Source organism: Hyalella azteca, unplaced genomic scaffold (assembly GCF_000764305.2).
Source record: "Hyalella azteca isolate HAZT.00-mixed unplaced genomic scaffold, Hazt_2.0.2 contig9713, whole genome shotgun sequence".
NCBI lineage: Eukaryota > Metazoa > Arthropoda > Malacostraca > Amphipoda > Hyalellidae > Hyalella > Hyalella azteca.
Window position 1 is genome coordinate 17672 of NW_025939775.1, and position 16661 is coordinate 34332.

At 33.4% G+C, this 16661-nt stretch overlaps 1 protein-coding gene across 1 annotated transcript in view; it reads left to right on the top strand.

Annotated features, from left to right (window-relative positions):
* Positions 1-6006: 6006 nt before the first annotated feature.
* Positions 6007-16661, top strand: part of LOC108669155 (irregular chiasm C-roughest protein) — a 55110-nt gene continuing 44455 nt past the window's right edge. The window contains exon 1 of the mRNA XM_047882128.1: positions 6007-6208. The gene's annotated coding sequence lies outside the window, so the exon portion shown is untranslated. The remainder of the gene's footprint in view (positions 6209-16661) is intronic.

Sequence of the window (16661 nt, forward strand, 5' to 3'; positions counted from 1 at the left end):
AAATCGGCGCTTGCCTTGTCTGATGCGGAAAAGATCCGGTTTTGATTGCTGATTTAAGTATCGTGTAGGAGCTAAATAACTTATTGAACATTATATTAAGTTAAGCATTAAGCTTTGCATTTAAATTGTCACCAAATGAGTGAGTTTACTCATCACCAACTAATCAAGAGAAGCGAACTCTTCAATTGAGTTTTTTAATTCATATCGATATCATATAAACTTATTGGTCTACTCATCAGCAATTAAGGTATAGATGCGAATAATGCAATAATACGCCACTTGAATCGTTATTGATTCATTTCTATTCACATATGAATAGGTTTACTCATCCGTTTACTCGTTAGATTTTTCGGAGACGGAGAATCATTCAGGTTCTGTGAAGTGAACAGATTTTGAGTTTGCATTCACCGGATATATGAATCGGACAAAGATTGGCCAAATTTTCTCAAGAAAAAAAAATTAGCGCAACTTCAAGCAATATTGAGAGGGAAATGTGCATCGGAAAATAAATTAGGGAAAATTTACATATAAAACAATTTTTTATCCATGCTGCATATGAAATAAGAGTTTTAAATTAGGCAAAAAGTAATGAAAAATTCCTGTCGTGAATTCGCTAATTGATGTAATGAATTCATTCATTGATGTCATGAATTCATTCATTGATCTTATCAATTCAATTATTGATCTTATCAATTCATTCATTGATCTTATCAATTCATTCATTGATGTAATGAATTCACTCATCGACTTCAAGAATTTACCCATTGATATCATGAATTCGTTTATTCGTGTCTAAAATTAATTCATTCATGTCATGAAAATTCATATCATAGCTGAATGCACCTAGAGAAATGACAATGCTAATTTGCAGGGCTTATCTTTATATTGAGTTATACTCTTTAATAACTATAATGAGTCTCTCTAAAATAAATTATCTATTTTTAACATATTTATACATCAATTTAACCTTGCGATCCAATTAATTACTAACCATTAATAAAAATTATTGAGATATGAAAGCGAACTAAACAGATAATACAGAGCAAAGAATATACAGACAGTACAGCAAGAAATTTAATTTCATGTCATCAAGCAGTTCAATATCATTGAGAATAAATACATATTTGAGAGCATTTCGTCTTGGTTCTGGAGAGAAAATGTTTACTTATATAGTTTTAAGCAAGAATTTTATATTTAATTCCAAAAATTTAGTTACTACAACACGGAAGTTCGTTAATTCATCGTGTACACTTCATTATTTAACTATAATGTGATTAGAACACTACTTCAATAAGCAGAAATGTAATGAAAACAATACTTTATAGAGAAAAATTGTAAAGAGGACAATCGTATGCAACGAACTTGTATATTTCTTCGTGAACACGAAACTACGAAAAGCATGGCTTAATGTTTGAGTTTATTTATTTAATCGCAATATGTAAAACATGTTTGTTCAATCACAATATTTAAATCCCAAACTTTATATGCGCGAACAGCGGACAGACTTTGAGCCCTAAAGTTGCGGTATAACTTGAACTGTTGTGAAGTCGGTACGGGTAGGCCTGATTTTTACTGTGTATTCTGAACCAGGAAATATATTTTATACCTGTTTTCCGGATAATTTTTTACACGTTAGCACTGTAAATAATACGCACTGAAGATTTTGCGAAAACTTCAGGTTATTTGCCTATGTGCTGTTGGCTAAAAGAACAATCTTTTTATTTAGCGGCCTTTGTGTGCAAGAGCTGCCAGCTGGAAAATTCAAATTTTTTTCAGCGAGACTAGATCTAGACTAAATTGTACCCTGCATTACGAATTGTACATTTATATGTTATAGATTGACATAAAATATTTTGCATTAGGCAACTTAACGAGAGAGAGGATCGATTAGAGAAATATGACACAGAAGTTATGTGATAAATTTGTTGTAAATATGAATTTGATATGTACTTATATGTCCGGTGTATTATGTAATATGAAAATATCACGTACTTTATAATGAAACGTTAATATTAAATAGTAAAATTTTCAAACGGCTTCGTGCAGTCTCAGCGAAATTTCCTACTTCCACTTATGCCGTGTACTTTAAAGGAAGTCTTGCACTTCTACTTCTGATGTACACTTTAGGAGACATCGAGTATTTTTTTATTAAAGATGCGCACTGTGGAAGAAATGGTTTACATTTAATTATGAAGTGTACTTTTGAAAAAAAGCTTGAACTTCGGAAGCGAAAATTTTTGTGTGGCTGCGAATCGTTGTGCTGGAAGTTCGACTGTAATCTGGAGTTCCGAATGACTGAGTAACTTGAAAATTGTTTCCAATATCTTCGGTCATTTTTCTCAATGTATCGAATTTGGAAAATTCGAGGCATCACTCAATTATTCAAATTGATGAAACACGTTGGAAAATTTTCGAGTATAAAGACGAATTTTGCCTTTAGTTTCGTATAATACGAATGAGCGCTGAAATTACTTCAATGAAGTCATCCAAGTCATATGTTAAAGCAATAAATTTTTTTTCAGTGGACGCACGAAATATGTGGTCACTTTAAAACACATTCAAGACCATCAATAATCTTATTAGATCAGCAAAATTTCTTGAACCAATCAGTATTATTTTGCACTAACATTCTTTTAATGTAAAATAACATCTGAAAAAATGGTACAATGTAAACTTTAAAAAGAATGCTACGTAATTTATGAAATAATTTAAAGGCGTAGAACTATACAAACTCCCCACGACAAAAAAATATACCATAAATCAGTAGAAAAATAGAAAGTTGGTCCTAATTATTTAAGCTAATAACATTGTTACCATTAGAGCCGGAAAACTTATTTCCATTTTTCGTGGTTAATCCTGCCATATTTCTTTGTTAGGCTCGCGACTGGCAAAAGTAAGGCAAGGAGCATTGAGATTTACCGTTAAAATTTTCTGTAGTTTGGCCACATTAATATCTTAAATTAGGGATCGCACCAATTTTGGAATTCGGGACTAACTAACGCTCGGCATGCACGAAATTTGGAAATGGAGTACGTGCACTTCATGCCACAGACGTAATGACACGATTTCCAAATTTCGTTGAGCTCAAAATTTGGAAATCTAGTGTGGTCCAAATGAAAATCTAGTGTGGTCCAAATGAAAATCTAGTGTGGTCCAAATGAAAATCTAGTGTGGTCCAAATGAAAAAAAATCATGCCACGAACTATCGCTCGCCACGCACGAAATTTTACTATAGGCTACGTGCACTTCATGCCACGGACTGACGCTTACGATTCTCTCAGGCTCGCTAATTGCATGAAATCCCTCTAGTTTTTTATAGAGTCCATGCGCCGCTATTCTGCGTAAGTGAAATTCAATAAAATTTCTACTCCATTTTCGATTGCCAATTGTCAGCTAAATATATCAGTTTGTAGACAAATCTAACTTAATATTTGCAATAATAGGGGAAAAAAGTTTTTTGTTTATGTACTAAAGTTAGCAGGCGTAATGGATATTTTAATTAATTTTTTCAGTCATTTTTGCTATTTCTACGATTTAACGTCAGGCTTGTCAATATTTTTTTTGCCACTAGCCAGAAATATGACACACTCCTAATAGTTAGGAGCTAAGGGCACCTGAAATTACGATGTCGATTTGAGGTATAGTTCAAGAAAATTGGAACGCTAAAATTCCCGAGAATTTCAAATGAAAAAAATTGCGCGTATAATCAAAATGGATAACAAATTAATTCAAATGATGAAGATTTACAATATGTCATTCCTTAAAATGGGTAACGGAGAACTCATTTTAATGTGTCTTTGGTTTTTGCGCACATTTTAATGTTTGTGTTGAAAACCAAAAATGTGTTTGATTTTTAGAATGCATAAAATTTCATCTCTAAAATTGAAATAATAATCATTCACAATCGTTTGATGAATATTCATATGATAATAATTAAGTACAATAATTATTTATAATAAGAAAGTTGAAGAAGTTTAAAGTTTAAAGAGAGGGCAAATTTTTTCATCTATGCGTAAAAAAATTCTGTGCGGTATTGACGTGCGCAGCTATGAATTCTTTTTCAAAACCATTTAGAAAATGCAAACTACTGAAATTCTTTTAAATAGTGCTTTCCGGTTTTATTCTGAGTCTAAAATATTTGAATAGTTACCGGACTATCACTTCTGTCTCAACAGCAAATTTATTTCATAATAAATTATATTAATTTCAAAATCATGTGTACCAAATCTATCATTCGTATCACAAATCATTTACATCAAAGGCGCAAATTATTCTCATTAGATGTTTTAATCCAAACAAAGAGCCTTAGATAAATCCTGCAGCAAAAAATATTATTCACCGACCTTTGTGACTTATATGAATATCAATATTCTTCTGCATTATGCATATGATTTTCGTGTGATGAGCTTCAACAAAACAGGCAATTAAGCAGGCAATGGCCAAATTATTTTTATTCTGTTTTTCATTTGCTTGTTTCTTCGAAACAAGCAAATATCAAACAGTTCAAACACATTCACGTGAACTCAGCCATCTCATACGCGAGTTAAAAACCTTTATTTAATTGTTGGCAGTGAATTAATTGTGCCCTGTTGTGTTCCGTCATGGATGGTCTGAGGATAAATTAAGTATAGATAATTGAATGGAGAATAGAATATTTTCATGCCAACGTTCATGCTAGTTTAAGAAAGCAATGTATTTTGACGAAAAGATTTACATGCCAACGCTCATACTAGTAGAGGAGAGCGATGTATTCTGAAGAGAAGATTTTCATGCAAACGTTCATACTAGTTGAAGAAAGCAATGTATTATGAAAAGAAAATTTACATGCTAACGCTCATACGATCTAAAGAGAGCAATGTTCTTGGACTTCGCTGTCGCGCTAGCATATTTTGAGGGCTTAATTGTTCAGATATATTTTAATTCTCGGATGAATTCGGCGCAAGAAACCACAACATGCAGCCCATGCAGCTGGATATAGTGTACCGCGTTTTCCTCGGCATTTTTTGGTGAACATTCAAACAGTTTTTTAGTATATTGCTGTTGTTAAATATCTATCACCTGCCTATTAATGCTTTGTGTTTCGGTTTCTACTCGCATCTGCATTTAGAGAAAAAAACTGTTTTTACAGTCGTAAACGCTTTACAGAAGTTCGTCGCGAAGCATCTGATTGCGCTTCATTGTTGCCTTAAGAACCATCTGTAATTATTTTTAACATATAATAATTATTCTGTGATATTTATAAATTTTAAATGATTAAGTGATAGGAATAGCTCAGGCTCTTATTTATCCCAATACCTCTCGTATATACACTTACATTTTTTTATTTGAAACTCACCTCTGAAATCATGACCAGTTAATTCAGTACAAACGATTTACTGTACTTTTTTAAAGTTATTTCTACTTCTGATTTAATCTGGATCCCACTTGTTCGTTAGTGTATTATAAAGTTATATATAAAGTATTAAATGCCTATCAATGAACTGTTGAAAATACCAGAACCACTTCCTTGCTTGGTAAAAGTTTGTTTGGTCTGGAATTCAGACGGCATCGTCTGAATTCAAATATTGGCTTAAAATTCGAAATATTGGCCTTGAAGCAAGCAGGTAATGTGAAGGTATTGGCTTAGCAGCAGACAGCTCATGTGAAGGTATTGGCTTAGCAGCAGGCAGCTCATGTGAAGGTATTGGCTTAGCAGCAGGCAGCTCATGTGAAGGTATTGGCTTAGCAGCAGGCAGCTCATGTGAAGGTATTGATAGGAATAACAACTTAAAAGAAATTGCAAAGTTCATAATAATTCGTTAAGTGCTATTCTGTATATGGAACCTAGTTAATCAACTTGTAATAGAACAACTAACGCTGAATTGTTTCTTTCTCACATTTAAAAAACCTATTATTTTACCGACCCATTAAACCCTTTTAGTTTAACTACCCTTTAAAAGCTATTAATTGAACGATTTTTCAAAACCCATTTAATTAACATTTATTTTTTTCTCCTCGACAGCTTTAAGTTCTCTGGCTGAGAATTATGCATGTGTAGCGTGATTCATGCCGCTCGAATAAATATAAATAGAACTTTATTGATTTCATTACAATCTATTTAGTTGTTAGTTGACAATTTAGAGTTGAATTTAAGAATCGAGCAAGTGAGTGATAGTTAAGTTGTGATTCAAACTCTCGCCGTGGAAAATCGACTACCCTCACATTTTAGGTAAGTACAATTTTTAATCTATGTTTGTGGAAAAATAGTTCAATTTTCAGTTTTGTATAACATATGTTTGATAAAATTTAATTATTAAAATTTCTGCTTTCATTATCAACGATGAGGAAATGCTAAGAAAATAAATAAGATGTTCTAAGGGGTCAGTTTATTTAAAGGAATTTTTCCATTAGATCCAAACTTTGAATTTGATCCAAACTTTTTACATGATATTAAACCTATCCTGCCTAGCCTGGCACTTAGCCAAGCTTTTACCTAATGATAAGATACTGCTAATCTCTGATGTGTATGCCAGAGGCGACCAAGCCTCCCATGTTTTATTTTGAGCTTGAGATTTTAAATTTTTTGGAAGATTCTGAGCTTAAAAAGGAAATATTCAAATAAACTTTCGATATTTATTTAAAATGAGACATATTCCTAAAACGGCTTACCAAATATAGAGATTTATATCATCTAGGTGCATAATTTTCCTCGAAAAGAAAATGATCGATAAAAAGTATCGATAATAGGGGCAACAACTATCATCAGAAATATACAGTGAATAATCAATGAAATTGAACCAGTTGTCATTTTTGCACATTTTATCAAAGGTATACTGTTTTTCATTTGAATACTTTATATTTTTCTTTATAAGAGTACAATTATATGTATAAGGTGATCTCCAAACTACAATAAAATATCGTACCTTGTATTTTATCTACAGTATTTTTATCTACAGTATTTTGATCTACGGTATTGTAACAAATTCGCAAATTGGTAACAAATAATAAAACGCAACGCGGTGAACTTTTGGGAGAATTATGCTCGGCCACGCATGACACGCCTTTGATTTCAATCGAGGAAACTAGCCTCTAGCAAACTTCGCTCAGCAATCGAGAAATTGAATATTTTATATTTTAAAGTAAGTTTGAGCTAAAATCCAGGTTGTTGAACTGCCTGAGGTCAATGAGTACGGCCGTACAAAAAGAACTGGAACAGCTATATGTGAAGAAATGCTGCTGGCGTCTCACTGCCTTTGAATTTCGAAAAAAAATATTTTAACATAACTTGGAGACTCTGATCCCTGGAAAATTTCAACGGTGACTAATTGACAGCAGAAATTGTGATAAAAATTTGACTGCAGAAATTGTGATAAAAAATTGACTGCAAAAATTGTGATAAAAAGAATATTCTAGTTTGGTGAATGGATTATCAAAGGCCGACCATTGACCGACGCTTATTCGGCTGATAATTGTCAATAGGGGCAAGGTAGATTAGCTGACGCTTCTGTCGCTGGAAAAAAATACTGCTGCCATATTATTTAATAATTACATGAAAAATAATAAATATTTTGACAACGATAGAATTCATAGAGTTTACATTTTCCCAAATAATAAAAAGGACCATCTTTCGAAGCGGAACATGTAGCTTTTTCACAAACATTTAAATTGAATTCAGCAAAGTACAAAGAATGAACGACTAGAATTGCTCAACTCCTTAAAATACTCAGACTAGAGTTAATTTTGCTGGCGAAACATACGCTGGTATAAGTTAATTTTAAGAGCGATTCTTCACCATAATGTATTTCTAGGTATTCATATTCATTTTTAACCTTTATTCGCACAGTGATTGTGGGTTAAACCAACCCATAAAATTTTGTCAGTGGAAGTGTCGATCCAATTGCCAATTAAGCGCAGCAGGGCACGTTTTAATTCACTTTATTCATTTAATTCACGCTGGAATATGAGTAGCAAAACTTCCCGTTTGATTCATCTCGCTAATAGGCGAGTGAGGCGTGGATGTTCGAATAGTTTATTAATATTTTAACGGGGGGTTTTATTAGTCAGAATTGGCAAGGTTTGATTCGTATGCAGCATAAAAAGAATGTAAAACAGAAACAATATGAGCATTGTAAAGCAGTATTGCACAATGATGATCGCTATAATGATCTTTCATCTCGCCATTGATGATATTCATTTAAATCAAAATCTTGCAACAAGCAATCGGTAACAAATTAAATGCAATGCTATTAATTCCTACCAAATTCTTGCATCTACTGAGCGGTAGAAGGTTAAACGCAATGTTATTCCTACCAAAGTCTTGCACCTATTGAGCGGTAGAATGTTAAGCGGAGTGCTATTCCTACCAAAATTTTGCTTCAACCGAGCAGTACTGTCAGAAAAATGAATGTGTCATATCGTCTAAAAAGCGATATACTTTCTGCACGTGATACACTTTTGCTTGACCAAACTGGGTCAAAGCAACACACATAAAAGTAAAATTTGCAGCGCTATTTGGACAAAGTCTCGCTCATTTTTCTGCGTGTATAAGTTTAAAGAGAGAAAGAAGCGTCGACTTCAAAGCCGCATTTTAAGGCGAATAATTTCCTTACATAATGAGACCTGCTCGGGGCAAACGGAATTAGAGATGACAAATGAATTGTATGTATCACTTAGAAGAATGAGTGGTTCAGACTGTCCAGTTAGTGACACACTTTCTGACCCACAGCGCGAGCAGAGAGCGGTGGCGTTCCTGATACGCACTTCAGCCGAGCCAAACTGGATCAAAATGACCCACTTAAAGGCAAAAGTGCATCGATATTAGGACAAATGATCGCTCATTTGTCTCAGTTCATGAGCGGTTCGCGCTGAGGTGTGGATGTAGAAGAGCTGGATGCTGATTAATGGAGATGATAAATAGATGGCTTCCAAATCGTGGATGAAAATAAATTTCCTTCTGAAAGACGGTGATATTCAAGAGATTGAATTAGAATAATATGGATGGGATAGCTGGTTTTGACAGAGGATTGAAATGGACTTGAATGAAAAATTTTTCTTGAAGAAATTTTTCTTGAATGAAAAATGCTGCTTTTATTTGACAGGGAACGCGGTAAAAATGGCTTATAAAATTGGGAGTGAAACGCCGGTTTCTGGAGGAAGATGTGAAAGAAGTAAATATATTTTGAAAAAATTTAAAAATACAACAATTCACTGAAAACTTTTAATGCAGTGCTCTTTTCTTTTTCAAACTCAATGAATTAAAACATGGTACTATATACATTACTACAAACTATGTATGTGTCTCCATGTATGTTAGCACGAGATTTTAAATTTCAAAACAGCTTTGAAATTTATATTTCTACAAACATTTAATTACTCTATTTTTGATGCCATGCTAGACAAACCAAGTAACGAACTAAATTAAATTCCAGAAGCGTACGCGGATTCCAGCTTAATTAACTTGAACACAGAGCGGGAAATGCCCCCCAGGGTGGCCCACAAAGTTCAAACTTTGTGATGGTTTTACGGACGCGCACTCAAAGAAATTAATGAGTCAAAATTGTGACACATTTTCTGCATGTAAGACTTATACGAACTTTTTCTGGAAAAATTGAGTCCTGATGATCCCGCAAAATAGGGACCATATACATCTTTTTTAGGAAAAAAATTCACTTATTCACTCAAACGAAGCACGCTTATTCATGTATGTCATGATTATCATGAATAGAAATGATAACTCTTGAAGATAAATATTGACACTAAAATTACATGCGAAAAGTCAATAATGAATTCTATGGAACAAAACTTGTCCTGTGATAAAAATTGATAGCTCAAAGAAAAGTATATCACGCATACGCATAAACAATGTCGCAGAGAGAGAAAAGGAATGATTAACGGAATGATTCGTGAATGAAATTAAAGATTATGAAATTAAAGATTAATGATTAAAGGAATGATTCGTGAATGGAATTCATCTGTAGTTTTCATCTTAACCAAAGTGGGAAAAATTTTAAAGTTGATTAACAAACTATGAACTATGAAGCGCGTTCATAATTTTGAAATAAACCTTTAAGATTGAAAAGGGTGAATGTTAAAATTTTTATTTTCAAGATTCAATTTTTCAATTTCAATTTCAATTTTTTCAAGACTTTATTAAGTGTAAAAAAACAGGTTTAAGAAAGCGTGTAAATGTTAAGGAATTTAGAACCATAAAACACGTTCCAAATTTAATGGAATAAACGGAGTTTAGGAAAGCGGTAAATATTAAGTCATTTTGAACCTGAAAACACGTTTAGAATTAAAAAGAACTGAGTTTAGGAAAGCGGGTAAACGTTAAGAAATTTTAAACTTTAAAACACGCTCATAATTAAAAAAAATGAGCTAAGGAAAGTGGGTAAATGTTAAGGAATTTGAATTTTAAAGCACGTTCTTAGTTAAAAAAACGAAGTTAAGGAAAACAGGTAAATGTTAAGAAATTTTAAACTTTAAAACACGTTCTTAATTAAAAAAAACGAAGTTTAGGATAGCGGGTAAATGTTCAGAAATTTTGAACCTAAAAACACGTTCCTTATTTAAAAAAGAAACTAAGTTAGGGAAAGCGTGTAAATGTTAAGTAATTTTGAACCTTAAAACACGTTCCTAATTAAAATTTGAACCTTAAAACACGTTCCTAATTAAAATTTGAACCTTAAAACACGTTCCTAATTAAAAAAACGAAGTTAAGGAAAGCGGAGGATGAAGTGGAGTAGCGGCGGTCACGACAACAACGGCGGGTTATTTCAGTAGCCTTTTGTTTACACTTGACCAGCGCACGGCTGGTTGCACCTCAGTGTACTTATCATCACACCTACATCACATCAAGTACTGGCATCACACTTCATCCATCACATCAAGTACTGGCATCACACTTCATCCATCACGTCAAGTACTGGCATCACACTTCATCCAGATCCCCAGCAACACTCATCACTTACCCTACAGCGAGACGAGTAACCACACCACGATTCATCATCACTCATAACTACATCATCACTATCATAACACGTGCCCGCATCGCTGCTTCTTCATCACAGTGCGAGACTACATCACAACATCTTGCATCACAGCTACACATATTACTTATTCATCTAGGTACATCATCGTACCACGCTTCCTTCATCACTTCATATACGTAAATTCATCACATCACACCACGTAGCTTCATCACACATCATGCACCTCACCACATCACCAACTTAAACATCATGTGTTCCCTATTAAGCACAATAGTTAAACATTGAGTTCCAAATTTTAAATGAAAATTGAAATAGAATTGCCTTATCATGAATAAAATTAATAAACTTAGACCAATACACCGTTATATCGTGTGGGAGAATAACGGTATATAATTTCCTCGAATGAAAATTTCGTTATACCTTGTGGGAGCGCATAAGAGTATAAAATTATACTGTATGAAAATACAGTTATACCGGGCCCACCATTACCTGGTAACCTGTTATACGGGGTTAAATACTCCCCTGTTACTCGCTGCCATATTTGCCTTGGGTATGACAATCACCTTAAATGCACCTTATGTTCCGAGCTCCTCAAGGACGTCTCAGCCTGAAAAATACACATTATTGCGAGTTTCGATTAACTCAGCGTGCATTAAATTCGCTTCAAATGAAAAATCGATCTGCATTGCGCAAAAAATGACTCTGCGTTGCCTGAAAAGCGACTCTGCATGGTGTGAAAAAATGACTATACGTCGCATTAATTTGACATTGCGAGTCTCTGAAAAATCTTCAAATGGATTCCTTGAAAAATCTTCAAATGAATTCCAATACTAACGTTCTTCAAAGACTAATTCTAAGTCAAAGTTCAAAGTAAACCAACATTAAAAAATATATTCCATGCAAGCCAAATTTACACTGAACTTCTTTGCCTTGATGGAAATTTTCCAGCGCTGGCCGATAGACGGCCATCAAAAAGACACCCGTGAACCGCCGTTGAGTTCTTCAATAAGTAAAAAGAGGCTGAAAAACTCGCAATTTGAGAGAATTATGGCACGGAAGAGCAGCAACGAATGCGTCTCATTTGTAGGTCTTGTTTTGGAGCACGTCAACCAACTTCCTGTTCAAAGGAGTTTTAAAAAAGCGCTTGTAGACGTAGAAAGAGTTTGTAATTTTCTAAAGCATCTGAGACCGCAGCTCGAACTTTTCTGCCTCGAATCTTTGCGTATGAGTTAGTAAAAGTGATGTGACAATATTATTGTCAACTTGAAATTGAATATTTCTTATCGTGCTACAGGAAATTAATAAATTATGAACAATATATATCAACAGATTCAGGTCGAACAATAGATATAAAAAATACAGATTACGATCAACAGATTTCAATAAATGCAAATTCTGAACACTTAACACCAAAAAATTGAGTGTAATTTTTCTACTTGTAGAAGCATCATTCTGTTATGATATTGTAATTTCAACTGCTTTTTTCATTTAGCAAATACATTTACCTTTTGAACAACTGTTATATTAAGTTCTTTTTCGCATTTATTTTCCAGTTCATTTCGTAAATAGGATAGGAAGCGAACAAATTAGAATTGCAAAATGGATTACACATCAGCATATCACCGATCACGCTACAGTGGAAATGCTAATTCCAAAATGAAACGGGAAAGAATATATTTGAATTTTGCAATGATTTTAAAATATTTATTTTCTTCTTAACCTCAATGCTCATTTAAACAAAAAAATATATATATACACTAACGTTCAACAGTTTAATCGTATGTAAAGCCTTGGTGAATAACTTGCATTCATAGAATGTCAAATGCTAGCAAAATTTTATTCATCCAGTCATTTTTTACAATATAATGAGAATCTTTTGCAAAATTCACTAGTTAAAAGACAAACTCGCGGCTTGGTTAGTGACGTTGCAATGAATCGGTGCGCAATGTATCTTTGCACATCTAATACGCACACAATGAATGATATGCAATTAATCAATATTTGATGAAACGGTATACAACTAATCAGTATATAATGAACCCGTTTACAAGTAGTAATGTAACTGAATTTCTACTGTACGAACTACTGGTCGTATCTGCATTCTCGAATTTTCGAACTAACGACGAAGCTGAACCCCGAAACATTTTTTTAAATTTTTTTTACATTTTTGCGGATTTGTTGAGCTTTTAATTTCACAATGCACAGGTTTACATTAACGCTCTAAAGAATTAGTATACAATATACCCATATACACTGATGATCAAATAATATATCTCAGTACTCACTGCAGTGAGTGACAGAGTCTCTCGTCGACGAAAACATGAAGTCACGGACGGACAGACAGACGGACGGACAATAGTGCATTTTTTTCGTAAATGAGAAAATGCACTAAAAACAGTTTCCAAAACATGTTTAAGAAGTATGATTATATTCTAAGCGAATCTATTATATCTGTTTACATTAGCGCTTTAGAGAAAAAGTTTACAATATACCCATATATACACTGATGATCAAAATACATGTTTATGAGGACATTCTTGTTTGACTTAAAAAAATGCGCATATAAGCCTGGCGCCAAAACTCCTCTGACACGAGCTTGGCGCCGCGCCACGCTGCCAAAAGTCCACGGCGCCGCTCTGTCTCTTTCAAAAACCCATCAGCTGGACATGCGAATTGGGCGCTGCAAGTTATAAATGTGGCAACATTACCGTAATTTCAATGATTTTGTTGCATGTCTTTGGCGAATTATCATTGATATATGAATTTCATCGTATTTATGAGATATTTTTATTAAATATGAGGAGGAAATGTGTTATAATTGAGGAAATATTGCGAATATTTCAGTTAATGCGTTAAAATTGTAGACGAAATATGAGGTAATAAAATAATATATAATGTAATTAGATCGGTAGGGGGATAAGAGCTGGAATCATTGAAAGTAAATCTATGTCAAGCATAAAATTTTTCGTCATGGATGGTTGAACGGCTAAATTTTTCAAATAAATTTGAGTCTCAGTACATTCAGTTTACAAAATTTCCGAAAAATTCGGTGGGTTCATTAATTAAGACGACGATGGATTCAGTAGGCGCTGAAGGGAATGATTTATATGCATACGATGATTCAGGAATGATTTATTTGCAGACGATGATTCAGGAATGATTTATTAGCAGACAATGATTCAGGAATGATTTATTTGCAGACGATGATTCAGGAATGATTTATTATAGCAGACGATGATTCAGGAATTATTTATTTGCAGACGATGATTCAGGAATGATTTATTTGCAAATGATTGAGTATCATTAAAATCATGAGTGCGACGGCTGCATTGCGATGAAAGCATATAAAAAGGCTTTAGTTTTGGAAGGATTCTGTCCGTATTTTGTATATTTGTAATAGAGTAATGGAGTTTTTACTTATATATTTCAGCATCAGAACTGATTTTTGTTACAGGTTTATGCACATATTATCCAGCAAAGCCTGTGCTCAAATAAAATTTTAACTTCTATATTAACAATTGAGTTTACAGTGTTATTTTGCAACAGTCAGTACTTTGAGTGTTGAGTAAAACTATTTCCTCAGAAAGAAACTTTACAAAAGTTGTTAGATCACACAGCGACTAGCGTAACTTTTGCAGGTGCACTAGAAAATGCAAATGTAATAGATTATAAAAAATAAATCGAGTACTCGTCTCAGATGTACAGTAACAAGAGTTATGCTATAACTTATATTGATATACGAACATGAGTTGTCTTAGTAAGTTTGAAGAAAGTTTGCTAAATTGTTTTAAATTTCGCGTGAATAATTTGCACGAATTTCTGTCAAAAATAATCTTTTTCTAGCGGTTCATCAATAATAAAATTGAAAACTTTTTCAATTCCATAATTCTGTCATAGAATATTATGGGTTCTCTGTACTTTAACGGAGACTTGGAACTAACAATGAAACGGCGCTAAAGATTGAAAAAAATTCCCGAGACGAGTTCACCCTTATGAAAGAATTTCTACAGAAGTAATCGGCAAAAGTAATCCCTCTGCAGGAGTCTAATTGCGTTAAGAAATATCAAATTTCTTAAATATATCATGCATTGTAACCAGGCAAAAAAATCCCACACATGCTAACGTGGAATCCCGGCAGCATGCATAGATGCATCAATCATGCATAGATGCATCAATCATGCATAGATGCATCAAGCATGCATAGATGCATCAATCATGCATAGATGCATCAATCATGCATAGATGCATCAATCATGCATAGATACATAAATCATGCATAGATACATCAATCATGCATAGATGCATCAATCATGCATAGATAGCATAGATGCATCAATCATGCAGAGATGCATCAATCATGCATAGATGCATCAATCATGCATAGATGCATCAATCATGCATAGATGCATCAATCATTTAGAGATGAATTATCCATGCAGACACACATGATTCCTTTATACGTGCGTCATCAATGTTGGCACGCAACGTTTTTTTAAATTGAGAAATTATAAAAATCTTTTGAAATCATTTATAAACTCAAACTATGTATTGTTCATGTTATTAAAATATGTTACCTGCATTATCTATTATATGTATTTATATACTCGTACCGCACATTTTATTTCAATATTTAAAATCCAGTTTTGTTTATCTTATAATCTGTGTAGTTGTTACGATACGGGCGGAAGTTTCCGTCATGTAGAACTTTGAAAATTTTATACAAACTTTTGAGTCCGGTAAGTTATTAGCAAGACAACATGTCTGATGTTGAGAGAATTATGTGAATTTGTTAAAGTTTAGCCAATACTATGAGAATTTCTTCGATATTGTGTTTTTTAAACAGGCTCGGCCAAGCCGGCCGAGTGAATGAAAAACATAGAGTTTGTAGCGGTGAGTTGTGGGTTCGAGAGCCAGCGAGCTGTACAAATTCTGTTATTTGTAGTATTGGCGACAATCCAAACATGGCGCAAACGCTAAAGAAGACGCCGCTATTTTATTATTATAAGTATATTATTATGTTATTGTCGTCCAAATCTCTTTTACTTTTAAATTCCAGTGGATTCTATACAGAGGATATGGCGAGATAAGACTTATTCCTAAAGCCTTATTTCGATGTTCTATCATTACCCGTTTATGTAAAAATTCCGATTTAATTTTTACAGTATCGCCATTTAATAAGTTTAATTTGCAATGTTTGCTATAACAGAAAAATGAAATATGTTGTATAGCACTTTTGTTGTTTCTCGGTTGCGTATTTTACCAACCGCTTCATTTCAAAAGTCAAGACGTCATTTATTTAAAGACAGATTTAGCAATTCAAACATTGTTTAATTAGTATCTGGGCACAATCGTGTGAACCGTGCAGAGTTCGAATTTTCGTCAATTCTTTATTGCAGCGAGCGTTCCATAAATTCAATAAACAATGAAGTTTCACTGTAAATTTCATAATAAGTTGAACTGACAACATAAAATAATTGAACAACCGTTTATGAAAAATAAACCTTGAACCAAAAAAATGTACCTTGAACAAAAAAAAAAAAGACAGATACCAAAAAAACTACTTTTTTTCCAGGGCCAAACAACAAGCAAAATTTGATATGGGAAAAATTATTGACTTTAACATAGAGAATTTCCCACAAAAACATATTCTCTCATTTTTGCAGACATGAATCATTATTCAGAAAAAGTCAT